The sequence below is a fragment of the Ambystoma mexicanum genome, chromosome 5p, assembly GCF_040938575.1.
Source record: "Ambystoma mexicanum isolate Mex_15411 chromosome 5p, UKY_AmexF1_1, whole genome shotgun sequence".
Taxonomy (NCBI): domain Eukaryota; kingdom Metazoa; phylum Chordata; class Amphibia; order Caudata; family Ambystomatidae; genus Ambystoma; species Ambystoma mexicanum.
In genome coordinates, this window is record NC_090930.1 from 148,180,896 (window position 1) to 148,195,674 (window position 14,779).

Below are 14,779 nucleotides of genomic sequence, written 5' to 3' on the forward strand. Positions count from 1 at the left end.
AATATTTACCAAGGTGGATCCGGTCCTCCAAGTTGTCTCCTCGGTTCCTGGGCCCGTTTCCCATCCTAGAAAGAATCAACCCGGTGGCTTACAAGATTCAACTACCCTCCTACCTTCGCCGGGTGCACCCGGTGTTTCATACCTCCCTTCTCAAAGAATCACGAACTGAACCACATTTTAGGTCTAAACCCTTGCAAGACATTTCACCCAGAGACTCCCAGGAGGTGTATGAAGTTTCTAAAATCCGTGACTCCCGCTACTACCGGGGACGTTTACAATATCTCATTTCCTGGAAGGGGTATCCCAGGTCTGAAGATTCCTGGGAACCTGTGCATTTTGTCAAAGCGCCCCGCCTAGTAGCTAAATTTCATCAGAGCCATCCTGGTAAGCCGGGCGGGGTGGGCAGTAAGAGGGGGCATACTGTCATGAACCCTCTTGGTTGGCGATGGATGCCGTTGTTACGGCTTCGCCGCCATTAACACTGCCACCACGTTTTTTTCACGTTTCTCTGTTTACGGTCTAGTGTTTTTTCCTCTGTTCTTCGTCTCGCCTATTTACTTCCTGCTTCCCATGATTCCTTGCGTTGCAACCGTCTCCTTTCGTTTTCACGGTGAGACGCTTCCAGTGCTTTTCTCTCGCTCGCTCTTGTTCCCCCTTCTGGGGATTTCTCTCCCTTCTTTTCTCCTTCCTTCCCGTCTCCCTGGCGGCTCCTCTCCTCCGCCGGTTTCCCTCTGCCGCTGCGTTTTGACGCTTACCGGCTACTTGCCAGTGTTCTTTCCTTCCTTGTCATTTCCTCTCCGGAAGGATCTTCGATTTGTTTACCTAAAGGATCCCGAGGCAATTGAATTTCACTACCACTACAGCGACAACTACATCTCTCATCGCAATCCACGACTACAACTCAGGGGTTTTTTCCGCCTTTGGGCTTTTTCCCCTTACCCGCCTGCATACGGGAACGGAGCCAAGGTGGTAACCAATACAGAGTTCCACCACGGCTTCATTCCGTGTCAGAGCATTCACAACGAAGAGTAAAAAGGATTACCTTGCCCACAGACACGGCGTCGGAGCCTCAGACCCTGAAGACTCAGGTGAGGAGAGTGGTGCCTCGGGTGGGAAAGTGAAGCATTTGGACAATACCCTTACGGTGACTTCAAGTCATTCTCCAGATTGTGACAAGTTAGCACTCTTATGCAACCACAAACGCCTAGCCCTAGCTAAATGGCAATCTTCGGCCACTCCCTCCACCCTATCGGAATTTAAAGCTAGCGCCTCTAAATACAAACAAGCTATTTACAAAGCCAAATCCGAATCTTTTAATCTCAGAATAACTAATGCCAATTCCAAAACTAAGGAAATGTTCAATATTTTCAAAGATCTCATCTCCCCTCCCACCAAATCAGACAAAATATTGAAATATGGAGCCTGGTGCTCCAGCATTCAAGCAGCCCTCCTCAACAAAATTAAGCTCCTTCAAGGAAAAATCCACTCTCAACACAAAGCCTTACCCAACCAGGGAAACTCACCCCCGCTCACCCCCTCACCTCTTCATCCTTACACTCCACTCTTCTCCTTCAGAGACGTTACAGAAAGGGAAGTCCTTGTGCTTCTCCAACACATCAAACCTTCGCACCGTCATCAAAGAGTGCACTGACACTCTTACCCCCATCATTACGGCATTCATCAATGCCTCCTTCTCATCTGGAACTGTACCACAAGCCTCAAAGAATTGTGGGTTCGCCCCCTCTTAAAGAAACCCTCCTTTGATCCCACCTGCCCCAACATCTACCGCCCCATCACCACTGTACCCTTCTTCCTAAAAATCCTTGACAAAGCTGCCCATTCTTAAAACCCAAATCACCAACATCATGGACAAGGGCAAACCAGCTTTCCTACTTCTCTTAAATCACTCTGCAGCATTTGATCTCGTTGATCACAACATCCTGACCTCCCACCTCTCCAACGCTGCCTACTTCTCCAAAGAATCCACATCTTGGATAACCTCCTTCCCTGAAGGCAGAGCCATGAAAGTCTACTCCGACCAGGCCAATCATCCCCTGACACCATACAGTGCGGAGTACCTCAAGGATCATGCACTGCCCCCACCCTCTACAATCTTTTTACCAAGCCTCTGTTTGACCTACTGGATTCGCTCGGCATAGCATACACTAAGGTGTCCAGTCATAATTTCGAAAACATAATTTCGAAAGTCAAAAAAGTCGAATCAAAAATGTCGAAAAAAAAAATGTCGAATTGTTATTTTTTTTGATATTTTTATTTTTGGGCTCTAGTTTCTGTGAAAAAAATAGGTAAAAATAAAAAAAAGGGGGGTTGGGGGGGGGAACCCCCCCATTTCGAAAAAAAAACGTCATTAAAAAAAAATTCGACATTTTTTTTTTCGACGTTTTTTTTTCGACTTTTTGACTTTCGAATATTTTGTATTCGAAATTATGTCTATGAACCATACACTAATTATGCTAACGACACACAGGTACTGCTCCCTCTCTCTGGTGACTATGACCAAGACGCAGCAGCCTTCCTCCGAATTTACACCACCATACAAACCTGGGCGGCAATAAATGGCCTCTGCCTTAACGGGGACAAAACCAAGATTGTACTCTTGGGTCTCAAAGAAATCTTGCCCAAACTAAACAAAAAATATGACAACTTCACTGTTGACAACACCATCATCCCCGTTTCCTCCACCGTAAAAACCCTTGGCGTCTATTTAGACTCAACAGTCCATGACTTGTCAGGTCAGCGCCATTGCCTCAACCTCGGCCCACACAACTATACTCATTAATGCCAACAAACCTTTTCTTTCCCCTCAAAACTGCCTCTCCATCGCCCGTGCTACCATCGGAGCTAAATTGGATTACTGCAACGCCATCCTCGCAGGCACCTCAGCCAAAAACCTCAACCGACTCCAAATAGTGCAGAACAATACACTACGTGCAGCCCTCAGCATAGCCCAAAAGAGCACATATAACTCCAGCCAGACGAGCCGATCACTGGCTACCCGTTAAAAAACAGGTCAGATTCAAAATGCTAACTATCACACACAAATGCCTGAATCTCACAGCGCCATCCTATCTAGCGGAAACCATCAACAGAGTCAGCTCGACCCGTCCCAAAAGAAGTCACCTTGCCAACCAACTGCAAGTCCCAATTATCAAAAGCGCTAACACCGGAGGTCTAGGTTTCCCACACATTGCTCCGAAACTATGGAATGCCCTCCCTAACTCAGAGCAGAACCATCCCTCCTCATCTTTCGCAAAGCCCTTAAAACCACTCTGTTCAACTAACTTGTTTCGTTACCCTAGCATTAACCACAGCTATGCCCCTTTGCTGCTCCAATAACTTCCAAGTCATGAAAGTTACCAACTACTACACCCAATGCAAGTTAAGTATGTATATAATTTCAACTGCAATGAATCCCTACTGTAACCTTGCATACACCATATGTACCATGGTTCTTGTAACCATTAAACTAAAGCAGCTGCCCTGTAACCATTATGCCAGCTTCTGCATGTAACCAATATGCCAGCTATTGCTATGCTTACCACTTTCATTGTAACCAACAAGTCTTTGTAACAGCGCCATGATGCCTAAGGGCTGATGTGCGCTCTATAAATGCTAATAAATAAATAAATAATGAGGGGGAAGAGGTGTACGTGGACAACTTTGTACAACTGGAAAGCATGGCCCAGGAAAATTAAGCACATGGTTCTGGAATATGTAACAGAAGGGGCCCAAAAGGGAACACAGGTGGCCACTGTCCATAAAAGAATATATTGTAAAACCTCTGTATGGAATTATGTGCCATGGTGCTACACCAGGCCCTTGATGCAAATCCAGGTTTCGTGTTACACAGTGGGAAATGGGAAAGAGGGTTGGCACAGTGCCGTGCAGAAGGGTTGGTGGGTTTTGAAGAAAGGGTGGTTAAGAAAATAAATGCTAGATGTAAGAACATTTGGAACAGTTACATACATGTGTTAACGTGGATAAACGAAAACACACGTCCAGAAAACATAAAGCCACTGACACAATATTTTGTATGTTTTAGAGCCAATGGAACGATAATGCTGGGGAAGAATACCGGCTGCAGGAGGTCGATGGACATCGCAGCGTTGCAGAAGGGGGCTGCTGCTGTTATGGACAATTGGTGGGTGTGCAGAGCAAGAGCATATGCCCAACTACCATCAAATTGGAATGGAATTTGTACACTGGTGACACTTCATAACCCGACATTAGTAGTGCCCCGTGCAGACTTGATACCGCGAAATAGGCTCTTCACGGTTAAGGAGAAAACAGCAGCAGAAAAATAAACATTTGAATAGCCTTTGATATTACCACTCACAGAGAGTGAGGGATTCTTGGACCTTTTTGGGGGATCAGGAACTGATTGCTTCTTGAATGGATGTGCTACAGGTTCTAGCAGTTCAGCATAGGTTCCTGTTCCAGGTTCCTTTTGGCTCACAGATGGATTAGCCCTCTCCCCTCTATTGTTCAATATGCATGTCAGACCCCCGGCTATTATCCTCCAGAGGCATGACTTGTATGTGGATGAGAAACAAATGCGTGTCTCATTGTAGGGCAATCCTGAAACATCACTGTATCCCTGGTCAGTTTTGGACAGAGTACGCCAACTGGATGGAAAAATATTGGTTAAAACTGAACACAGACAATAAAGTGAAGATAATGATTATGGGTTCAGAGTGATGCTGAAGGTTGGGACAGAGAGGGTTTGAGCTGCTCTTTACTAATAGTGTTAAATCTTTGCCTGAAACCAAGGTGTGCATGCCCAGTGTCCTGTCTGCCCTGCTCAGATGCCCAGTACGGTTGCTCTTTTTTCACATCTGCTGCAAGACTCTGTTTTTCTGCTTTGCTTTCCCTTCTTGATGTGGATATTATTTATGTGTTATATTGATCTTTAATATCCCTGCACAATGTTCTGTCACACCCCTGCGTGGGCTTAGAAACACTCAAATAAATAAAGCTTCATATTTCAAGCGTCAAGCTATCCCGGTTATTAGATTCAAGAAAGTGAATTTAAAGCCCTGAGAGTCTTTGTAAATAATTCAGTGTCGCTTGCAAGTGTTTTCGCTTCATTTTCCCCTGCAAGCAACTGTCATGCTTTTCTTTTGCTTATTTTCAAATTATTACAACAAAGGCACTAGTCACAGTTTAGAGAGGTCAACAATCATTTATTTAAAAAATAAGCCTGATCTAATCACAGATATAAGTGAAAAAGGAAAGCGTTTAATATTCACGGAACAAGTGCTGGCCTTGCAATTCCTGGGTGCTGATAGGTGATGCTGGCCCTGCTCTTCCTGGGTGCTGATGGGTGATGCTGACCTTGCATTTCCTGGGTGCTGATGGGTGATGCAGGCCCTGCTCTTCCTGGGTGCTGATGAGTGATGCTGACCTTGCAATTCCTGGGTGCTGATGGGTGATGTTGGCCCTGCTCTTCCTGGGTGCTGATGGGTGATGCTGACCTTGCATTTCCTGGGTGCTGATGGGTGATGCAGGCCCTGCTCTTCCTGGGTGCTGATGAGTGATGCTGACCTTGCAATTCCTGGGTGCTGATGGGTGATGCTGGCCCTGCTCTTCCTGGGTGCTGATGGGTGATGCTGACCTTACAATTCCTGGGTGCTGATGGGTGATGCTGGCCCTGCTCTTCTTCTGGGTTTTAGCCAGGCACCTATATGCGTGTGGAGCATTCCCACACTGGTTGGCAAGGTGTATGATTCTGTGCCAATGGTGGCACGTTCCGTGTATGGTGCTAAGCAAGAGCTTTCATAATCAGGCTGCCCTTTGTCAAATTGGATTTTTGTTTACAGTAAAACATTCCCTTTCAAGGGAGGTTTCTCTGTCATGGTTGATGCCGCCAGCCCTATAATCGTCCTCTACTATATTGGTGAGGTTTGAATTGTGCTACCGTCCCCCTTTCCATTGATTTGATAAGGTAGTTCTGGTTTGGTTTTGTCAAATTGACTATAGAATACCTCCCCTTTTTCCTGCTTTTTGTCTTTTGGATCTTTTCTGGATCCTTCTTCTGGTCATCTGCCAAGTGATCTCTACCTAGACACGTATATGTGGCTGATAGTATGTCTCCAAATTAGATTTTCATCTCTTGTTCATTTGGAAGGGAAGCAGGGCTCCTTTCTCCTGGCAACAAGCAATCTTGCAGGTTCTCCATTAAGGTGTGAGGTGGTTTGTTAGCTGTTTGTTTGGATGTTTGGATGCTTGTATGGAATGTTAGTGTAGTACTGGATGATGGGCTCCACTTTGACAGTGGAGATCGGGCTAGCTGGAGTGTTGCATGGTCCAGTGGTCTGGGCATGTATCTATGGGCCTCATCACAAATCTGGCAGTAACCCTTAAAAGTTGGGGCAACGGAATTAGTGCCGCCAGTACTGCTCGGCCGGATCATGAGCCGGAGCAAATTGCGCCGGCGGTAAAAGCAGCCAGCACTATCACAGCCAGCGCTATTACAGGCAGTGCAACAACAGCCGGCCAAATGAGGCGCAAACACAGCCGCATCACAAGTACATGGGCAGTGGTATTAGTGATGAAAACCGGCGCTAATACCACCGAAAACACAATGCAGTGACCTCCAGCTTTTAGCTGGAGGTAAATGAGCAAAAGTGCCTGGAATGAAGCCACAGGTGATCCCAACCCATGCCAGAGTGCTACATAAGGCACACCCCGAACCCAAACAATGTTTCCAACACCATACTGCCATTAGCCACTGTGAGCTGGGACAGGCAGCTGCTCATGTTGCAGCTGGAAGGAGAGAGGCAGGACAACCAGGCCAGGGTACAGGGAGTACATGGGGGGTTATGGAGGAAGGAGGAGGAGGGGGAGGAGGAGAGCCCAGGCAAGACGTGCACCAATCCCCAGGGTTAGGCCTTCACCCTGGACCCTCATGGACAGCCAGTTGGTCACCCTGTACCGCCTCAACAGAGACACCATAACAGAGCTGCTCACCACAATACAGGACAACATAGGGAGCAGGATCAACATCCGGACAGCTATGCCCTATGGGATGTACCAACCCACTCATCCAAGCCCTGCAACATCACTGTGCATTGCTGGCAGCAGAAACATCATAATGGCCACTGGAGAGCATGCTGCTCGCCAGAAATCACCAGAAATTGCACAGTGAAAACCTAAAAAATAGGCCACCATCCACTTTTGCCTATCTTAGTGAGCACAGGAGACCACTGCCAAAAACCACCAGTGGGCTACCCACAAAGTAGCCTGAAACCACTTGGAAATAGCAATGCTGATTGCCAAAGGAAACACAGAGCTGTTTGGGAATCCGTTTTCTTGATTGTCAAAAATGTGCTAAAATCATGGCTCACAAAGCACCTAAAAGATCCAACCTCTTTGTTGGGTGTTCCTCATTACTCTACTGCAAGAATCCACATCAATACAATATCAGCAAGAATCATATGCTATCAAGCAAAATCCCTTTTAAAGATACTGATGGAAAGACAACTGTCAAAAATGGGTGCAATACCATTACTCACCTCTACCAGAAAGCCGGCATTTTAAACCATTTTCCTTGTTGAACATGGAACCCCAAACTATGCCAAAGAAATACTTGCTATCAGAAGCCTAAGGGGTGGAGATAATTTAAAACTATATTCTGAAATGACTTGAAGGAAGCAATTGTTTAATGTATGTATTAAAAATGTGGGTTATATTGTAAGACAAGACAATTTGTAGACATTGGTTGCAGAGTTAAAAAGTTTCCCACACTGGGATCAAACAGATTCCATACCTTTTCCCTGGACAAAAGAAGCTTCCTTCTGCCCTTGGCCAAGAGATTGACAGACTGGTGTGAACAGGAACTATCCAAGGCACCCTGGCCTGCTGCTCTCAGTCAAGACAATGGGGGCTTTGGGATGAATAGGAATATGCTGATTTGGGTGTGACTGGTAAAAAGACATGTGACCCTCTAAGTCAGCCAGCTCTGGGGGCGGAGACAAACCATTGTGGATTCAGATGGCCCAGCAAATATATGTTTTATAAAATTGCTTATAACAAAGTGTACCAAGCTGACAAAAATGTACAACTTTGAGACGGTTAAAATGAAAAATTCACTCACAATTTAAGATTAAACTGGGCCCCGTGTGATGTTCTGAGACCAAACCCCGGAATTATTAATATTGCAGCTGCAGTGTTGTTGCTATGGACATAAGAACTTACAGTAAAATGCCCAGAGAGGATGTGTATGTTTGTGTAAAATCTGGTGCAGAACCAATATTGGGAAACTCACCAAAAGCACGAACAAGTGGTCATTTCTGAACCCAAGCTCGTAGGAACATGGGACTTGAACAGAAACATGCCTTAATGAATCTGTGATGTGTATATGTATTATGAACAACTTGTGTATCTGGGAAATATGTTTTTTGGGTAAAATTGATTTTCTATGAAAAAGCAAAGGGGAGGGATTTCAGCTAAGCCATAACCACAGCATCACTCTGACTCATTCTGACACGCTGGTCCTTTCTCCAGTCAGGGGACAGGGAATCCTCTAACCTATCAAATCCTTAAAGGGTTGGGCATGTAGAATCAGCCTCCCCACCCCCTTTGGAAACACATAAATAGGGACTGCTAAGACCCAGATAGGACCCACTCTTTCCACTCTTCAACCGATGTCTTGCGAAGCACTCTGCAGGAAGACTCCAGACTCCAGACTCCACATAGATCCAGACTACAGATAGAACCAAAATCTAGAACCCAAACTCTAGAACCTTGAAGCAGAGAGGCCTAAACCAAAAACTGAATCCTTTTCAGCAGGCTTCAGAATCTTTTGCAAACCTGATTCGAACCCCTAAACTTCCACAGGGCCTAACCAAACCTTTCAACAGCCGGGCGGTGCTGTTTGCTTCTAGCTAAGAACCCTGTGCTAGAACCAAGATCCAGACCCAGAGAGAGCAGAGCTGTATCCGGAACCCTTCAGATCCAGTCCGAGGGACCGAGCAGACCGCCGTGCAGTGCTGAGGGCAGAAGCCAGAGGGCCTGAGATTTGTCCGGTGGCGGGAGTGAAGTCCAAACCCTTGACCAGATCTGTGACGAGGCCCATTCCATTCCAAAGCCTAGGAGTGAGTATCTAGTCTAGAACTGTCCATAACAAATCTCTTAGTTTAAAGTAATCCTCTTCCAACCATTTTAACCTGTCCAGAACTGAATTATAGAATCTTGTGTCCATCCTGTTGATTCCAAATCAGTAAAGCGCGATCTGTCATTTTGGAATCTTGACTTTCTTTCTGCAAAATCTACCTTCACAAAAACCTCTGTAACTTTCGAAATGTAACTGTCATTTTCAAGCTACGATCCTGAGCTTTCCAACAAACCCAAAACGAAATTCCAATTCATTATAGTTTTTCTGTAATCGCGATTTACGCACGCAGAAAAATTGCAGCGAATTGCAATTTGGCTCAATTTCATTTTCTGTCAAAATTGCTGTTTCTTGTTCTCAATTGCTGAAATTCGTTTTCAATTTGATAATCATTCATTAATCATTGCTAGTGTTGACCTTTACCAATCCAAAGTAATTTTCACTAGTACTGAATCTCCTTTAGTGAATTAAAATCAATTTAGCATATTTTCACTTTCACTGCAATCACATTCAAAAGTATTTTTGCCTGTTTTAAAATCATACCTGTTTCTCTAAGCTTGCTGGGGGAACTGGAATTGAACTGCCTTCTTGATTGTATTCCGGAAACCTGTGTGCCCTCATTTCCATCTCTTCATATTGCATAGGGGGGAAGTGAGTAGTCACAGGGAAAAAATGACCATATTATCTTTTGATTGAAATCATATCAAGTCTATTTCTGTGTTGCATTCGTTCCCATTATTGCATTTCCTTGAATCACATAAAGTATTCTCTGCTACCATATCCTCCATATTCATACTCCTAAGTGATTAAAGAGATTGTTGATTTTGTAATATTACCCAATGTTGATTACCATCCATATTCATAAGTGTGCTATTCAAATATTATTTTGTTCATAAAAGTGTGATATATATATTGTTTAATTCTTCAAATAAATCTTTTAATTTGCAAAGCAAACCTACTTCTTGGCTCAGTGAGGTCAGGGGGATTCAAAGAGAGGGGCGTTACAACAGGGTTCATCATCCAGATTTAAAGAACTTTGACATAAAAATATATAAATAAGGGCTTCCATTGGGCATCCCAGACTAGGCATTGACTTAGTTGGAGTGCTGCATTGAAGTCACTTACAGCCCGCACTGCTGAAGCTAATCTCCGTCCTTCAATTCCTCGGAACTGGCACCTTCCAGCACTGTGTGGCCATGATGCACGGCATGGCACAGCCCACATCCTGCGCAGTGCTCGGCCAGGTGCTTGAAGCCCTCCTACGGCAAGTGCAACACCACATCTCACTGCCTACCACCGCAGCCCAGGTCAATGCCATGAAGGCACAGTACTATGCCTTTGGCCAAATGCTAAAAGTGACCTCTGCCCTGGACTGTACCCATGTTGCACTGGTGGCTCCCCAGGCCCACGAAGCAGTGTACTGAAACCGCAAGCACTACTACTCCCTGAATATGCAGGTGACCTGCGACCCCAACCTGTACATCCCCCACTGCTGTTCCCGCTACCCTGGTTCTACCCACAATGCCATGGGCCTACAGAACAGCACACTACCAGAATACATGGAGAGGCACAGAGGACAATGGACCTGGATAGTGGATGAGTAGAGAAGCCAGCACACATGCACCACCAAGCACATGTCCAAATGGGGGGTAGGAGGGGATGCAAATGACTACACAAAGGTTATCATGATAAGTGAATGGGCAATCTGTACTACACCTCCTCCCGCACCATCGTCACAGTACAGGATAGGGAGCATGCACATGTCAGACTCACCTGCATGGTGAAGCAGCAGTACACATACAGTAGTAACTATAAACACCAACATGACTACATGTACCACAATGCAACATCCACCTACCAAATCAATACTGACAAAAGGCCATATAACCCCAAACAACTACACTGCCAGTACCACAGAGATACACCCGTGTGTGCCCAGCCCACAATGGCCACCCATTGGCAGGGAACCCAGCATGCCACATGCACGGTGGAAATACAATGCCACATGGCAGGCACCATGTCCACTGCACATGTCACAGACAGACACCTTACATAACACATGATGCCAGGGAACAGGGTGCACGTGAAGCACCATGACTGCATGACACGAGTGACACTACATGCAGAGACATGGAATATACACATGCCATGAAACTAAGGTCCATGTGCATGCACAAGAGCTTATATTGTTTAAGACCACCCCCACCTCCTACACCGTGTCTAATGCCTGTGCCTCCCCCTATGCAGGTGAACACAGCAGTACCCGTGTGTGCAACAAGCGTACCATTGGTCTTCTAAAGGCACGTTTCCGCTGCCACGAATGTACTTGTGGAGCCCTGATGTATGCACCAGGGAAAGAGGGTAAAATGGTACTTGTGTGTGCCATGCTGCACAAAATCTGACTGAGGGGAAATGTCCCACTACCCTCTGACGTGAACATGCCACCCCCAGAGGATGAGGAAGCGGTGCCTGTGGCTAAGGCAAATGCACACATTGCCAGAAAGAACACGAGGGATGGGAGAATGGCACACCGGGGACTGATAGACAATGTTTTTTGACACTTTCACATTGCACAAGTCATGCACCACTGTGTTACACCACCCAAACAATAAACACAACAAGGACACAATCAGGAATGCCCTCGCATTGATCAAGTTTAATGGTTTTTATGCCATGAATTGCCCTAACTATCCCCCACCACCAACTCCCCATCACACAATCCCCCCTCCCCGCTCCCACCACCAACTCCCCATCACACAATCCCCCCTCCACCCTCCCACCACCAACTTCACATCACACAATTCTCTCTCCACCTCCCATCATCAACTCCCCATCACACAATTCCCATCCCCCTTTCTACCACCAACTCCCCAGCATGGCTGTGCATGGAAATCAGTGCCCCAGAGTCCTTCATAATCGTGGCCTCTTCCCCCCCTACCGGCCCCTGGTGATTTTGGGCACAGAAGGTGCAGTGACTTTCTCCGCGGCGTGCCCTGCTGTGACCCCTCTGTGGGTGTGGGTGTGGATGTGGTGGAGGTGGAGGTGGATGGAACGGCGTTTGTCCCCAGGTTCTGCTGCCATTGCACTTCTGTGCTCTGCCATCATTTACCTGACCCGTTGTGCCTACAGTGTCAGAGTGGACGTGTTGGCTGTCTTCTCACCCCTGTTCCGTGCCATGGCATGCACAACCCTGCGGGTAGCCCCATGGATACTGTCCAGAATGGCCTGCAGGTGTGCAGAGTGAGTGTGGTGAATCTCCTCCATCTGCTGCTGTCGACGCTCCATGTTCTCGAACCTCTACAACAGAAAGCTTTGCGTTGGACTGCACTATGGGGTTAAGGGGCTATGCACTTACTCAGGGCTGAATGCAGGGGAGTCACATGATGGAGTGTCAACATCCGCCTCTGGTGTCCGTGCATGCTTGCAACGTGGAGGGCTCTCTGAGGATTGTGGACCTTCGGCAGGTGGTGACACCGGTGTGCTGTCCCCCTGTGGCTCCTCATTCACCCTGCCAGCAGGTGTGGCTTCAGTGTCCGTGTGTACTGTAGTGTTCCTGGTGGCCTGTGGCATGGGAGTTGCCTTGGTCCTTCTCTGCTGTGGCGTTATGCGCTGGGACATCTGCCCTGGTGTGGCCTATGTCAGTCATTGCGGGGTGGTGGCAAACCTTGTGGGCCTGGATGCGCCACTCTCTTATGGGCCTGCATCATCCTCCTCCTCTTCCTCCTCCTCCTCCTCTGAAGCCTCTGGCGATGCGTGAGTGCCTGTACGGGACATAGGATATGTTGTCAGGTATGGTTCCCCCACGCGTGTTGGCACGCAAAGCACAATTGCTATGGGACACAGTGTTTCCCTCACACATATGGCCAAATGAGCATGGTTGGTCACGGGAGGATGCATGTGGGCCCATCATCATGGGGTTGCTTGTGGCGATGGGTGTATGACCCATGGCCTGTTGCCCATTGGCGCATGTTTGGGTATGGCAGGGTGTACATGCTGGGATAGCTTCTGTCGGACATGCATTTTTGTGGTCCTTCATGGCCCCACATCCCGTTCCCGGGTGTCACTCACATGGTGGGGGACCGGGTGTCTCACTGTCATGGCTCTATGGGGCACTGCTGTGCAGCCAGCAGGGCTATACTGTGGTGCACAGTGATTGGCAGGATGGGCACGTTTTGGTGTGTGGGATGTGTTTGTCACTACTAGGCCCACAACATGCTGGTGTGACTGCTGTACGGTGTTGTGGTCGCTCACGCACCTCAATCCCGCTGGCATATGGTGTGCTCCAGTAGGGGTGTGGTGCGCATGGCATTTGTTTGGTTCACTTGACTGTCCTTGCCGCTGCTGTGATGCTCAGGGCTACCCTTGGTGCCCTGCCCCATGGCTGCTGTGAAGGGTGGCTGATGTGCCACCTCGTCACTATGCCCTGTTTTCAGACCCAGCTTCTGGGCCTGCTGACTTGTGTCCCTGTCCACTGGGGCATCTTATGCTGGGCTATCATTTGAACATGCATTTGTTGGACGTGGGTTCACTCACCTCCTGGCTGCTGGCACCTGCCTCCGCACTGCGACTCCCTCTATCCGCTCAAGGTCCAGCACTGTGCTACATTTCTCCTCCCAGGCGGTGAGGACTAGTGGCTCAAGTCAGAAAGCGTAAGTCCGGGAAACTAGACTGAAGAATCCTGTATTGTGTGTTGGAGATACCAAGGGCCCTCCCGCGTAACTGACCAAGGTGGGGAGGAGCAGCAGCTGCTGTGGTATTGTCCTTGACTCCACGAACAAAGAAGCAATGAAGAGATAAACACAGCCAGTGAGTTGGGGAAACCGATGCAAGACCGGTCTGTGTTGAAGTCAAGGTGGCAAGCGGCAACATTGTATAACAAGCGCTGGAACAAACACTCTTAAATGCGTGTGATGAAAGACGCAAGTAAAGCTAAACTGCTGATGAATGTTTAAACTTGAGAAGGAAGGAGACAATACCGTTGACAGAGTGGTCCGGCACTGCGTGCGTATTCATTCGAAAGTCTCTGTAAGGTACCCCACCAAGAGAAAGAAAATAGAAGAATGATGAGAACAATTGTGTCAAGTGAATCGAAGTGGTCCTGCAACGGTTTAAGCAAAACCCATTGCATATTTGAAAGTCTTTGATTCTGATATCAAGGGGATCTGAGCCCAAACGAGGGGGATCCGTGGTCTGAACCCGAATGAGAGAGAAAAATTGTGAACATTATGGAAAAAGGGTGTTAGCCCAAACAAGGGGGACCCGTGGTCCGAAACCGAACCAGGGAGACCAGTTGTGAACTTGTGAATTTGAAAACCCTTTCAAAGGAAACAAACTTGTGTGTTTTGTTTGTTACATCAGGCCTTCTGGAATAAGAGACTATCATTGGGAGAGAGACTTTTGTAGAAGGCCCTGGTGCCTATGTTTTGAATTAGTATCTCGTGGCCAAGAATCTAGAGTGTGTGCCTTGCCCTGTGATGAAACCACGGGGAAGGGAGCCAACTTCTCAACCATCCTGGCATATTCTTTCTCTGAAACTTTTATTTTGCGTACATTGTTATCTCACACCATTTATATTTAGAAGTAAGGAGTAGCAATATGTTTATTAGTATAGGCCCTTTTATTTTGACAGACTCCTCTAGGACTGCG